General features: G+C 36.3%; 1 protein-coding gene across 3 annotated transcripts in view; it reads right to left on the bottom strand.

Annotated features, from left to right (window-relative positions):
* Nucleotides 1–778: 778 nt before the first annotated feature.
* zfhx4 (zinc finger homeobox 4) overlaps nt 779–2,532 on the bottom strand; it is a 145,791-nt gene continuing 144,037 nt past the window's right edge. For all 3 annotated transcript variants that reach the window (XM_052483555.1, XM_052483557.1, XM_052483556.1), the window contains exon 12: nt 779–2,532. This exon is cut by the window's right edge and continues 2,710 nt beyond it. The gene's annotated coding sequence lies outside the window, so the exon portion shown is untranslated.

Genomic DNA, 2,532 nt, shown 5'->3' with positions numbered 1-2,532 from the left:
GGAGCTTATGACAATACCTGCTGAAACCTTCTACAGATTAGCCGACATTCCAGATGATGATCCAGTGATTCTGGTGAAAGCCAGATTACAACAGAATAACGTGTCAGATAGCTGATATTCCATCAATCACCATACTCCCCTATTTGTCCTAGGTAGTTTGTGTGTATGCATTACTATGCAGGCTACGTGTGCCTTTAAAAAAATGATGTAGTTCTGTCCTCTATTAATGTTCTGTATTATGTCATGTTTCATGTTCTGTGCGGACCCCAGGAAGAGTAGCTGCTGCTTTTGTAACAGCTAATGGGGATCCTAATAAAATACCAAATGCCAGTACTCTCCTGCTCAAAGGAATGCCAGCTCTTGCAGAAGCAGGGAAATGAAAATGTGACTAAAACAGGTTTTGATTTCTCTCCCATTTGTGGGGGGAAATATGGCAGTAGTTTTGAGCTGAATCTACATAGTAGTGCAGCAATGCCCAAATGACCAAAAGGTCAAATGTAAGCAAAGTTGCTACCTTATAAGATGTTGACAATACTGTCAGCACATCCATAGTGAAATGAATTCTCTGCTAATATGTACAAATAAATACACCCCATTCAATTATTCTGTACAACTAGAAAGGCAACTGTATTCCAAATCAATACACATGAAATAGCTGTATGATGTATGCCATTTATGATACAATGGCTTTCTGATCAGGTTTATATGGTGTGAGTAAAGCTGATTCAAAACAATGATATGAAACAAATCAACATCATTTTGATGACAGACACAAAACTGGTTTGCAGATACAGTTTTTAATGTATCACAACAATGAGCAACAAACATACTTGATGAACTATTTCCAGAAGTTGTTCAAATACCATCTACAATAAACGTCATTTCAACTATGACAACAGGTCTGTGACAAAAATAAAAAATAAAAGTTTCAAAACCATGTTATTACCGGTGTAACGGTACAGTTGAGACCTCAAACATTACAGTAACAAAAACTAATGAGACTACTCTCTATATATAAAACATCAATAACATTTTTGGTTTAGTTTATTTAAAGTTTTAGCCATAGGGGCTTCTTCTTAGTAAACCCTCAGGATGCATTTCCTATGTAACCAGGACTTAGAATACATATTGTGTAGGATATGACTGCTCCGTGAAATTCCCTTTTGACACCCAGAAAAAAACAATCCCAATATCAACCTTTTGAAGGCTGTCCTCTCTTTAGCGTGACACAATCCATCCGTTTGAAACAGGTTTTTTTTTATTCTTTCTTTCTTTTTGGCTGCTGTGCAGTTGCAACATTTATGTACAGTTCGTTATGTGTTATCGTACCATCCTTTTGGTTGTTGGTTTGTTAGCTTTTACCAGTCCTTTAGTGTGGGAAGCATTGTGTTTGCTGCTAACATCTTAGCACGTGATGCTAGCTGACAGTTCAGTCTGGCAATGCTTTAGCCACATTGAGGGGAAAGGCAAGAAGCCAGGTTGGGAAAGCTTTTGGGATCAGGACAGTCGTTGGTGTTTGTACAATGGCAGGATTGCACCTATACGGAGGCCAGGACGTCTCTTATGAAACACAATCGTAAAAGTGTCTTCAGGATCAAAGTAAATGTTAAAATACTAAAAATCCAAATCAGAACATTTAAAAAGTTTCACACAAAAAAAGAGAATAAAAAACGCAGACATTTTGCATTTAAACTTTGAACGGAAAAACAAAAACACCTGTACTACAATAAAACGCAAGAGGAAATGTTACTGGATTTCATCGTTTGAAACAATAACTAAGCATGATTTGATTTTAACCTGTCAAACAGTTGCATTACATGCTACTTGTTCATCTCAGAATAGGAAATACCAAAAGCAATACAGTTTTGCATTTCTTCATATTAATAAATGTGTACCATGCACAGCCAACTACGAATATGTACAACAGCTTAGCTCTCTTTGTTCACAAGCCTTTTCCTTTCATACAAATAGCCTCTTGTTACTTTGGAATGAATCACATTGGCTTATCTTACCAAACTAGAAAGTGATTCGTAAAAATGTAACACCCTTTGACAGCTTTCACATTCTTTAAGTTCCACTGCAAATAAAAGAAGACCGAAACAAAATGAACATAGAATGAAAACAGCAAAGCAAAGCGATCCATGGGTCAGTATTCAGTCTGTTGGAGAATTTATGGCGAGCAAAAATAACATTACACAGTAGCAGCAACATTTTGTTATAAGGTAATACTTCGTAACGCATAAACGTCTAAAATAAACTGAAGAATTAGTGTTGACTTTGCATGATTTATCAACTGAAGTGTCCGGAAAATGTATGCGAGGACGAAGAGCTATGCACTTAATGGCAGTGTATAGGTTTAACACTGTTATCAGTCCTACAAGCACTGGGGAAAACGTTTCATTATATCAAATACATGCTGTAGTCCCCCTTTTTAAAGCAGCATATTTGCTTATGCAAATATTCATACCTTTTGTTAAAAAAGAACAACATTTTGACCGACTTATACTTTAACAGTTTCAAGTATACAGTACT

The sequence above is a fragment of the Oncorhynchus keta genome, chromosome 28 (genome assembly GCF_023373465.1).
Source record: "Oncorhynchus keta strain PuntledgeMale-10-30-2019 chromosome 28, Oket_V2, whole genome shotgun sequence".
Taxonomy (NCBI): domain Eukaryota; kingdom Metazoa; phylum Chordata; class Actinopteri; order Salmoniformes; family Salmonidae; genus Oncorhynchus; species Oncorhynchus keta.
Note: the sequence above shows the minus strand (reverse complement) of the source record. Positions and strands in the feature narration are given on the sequence as shown.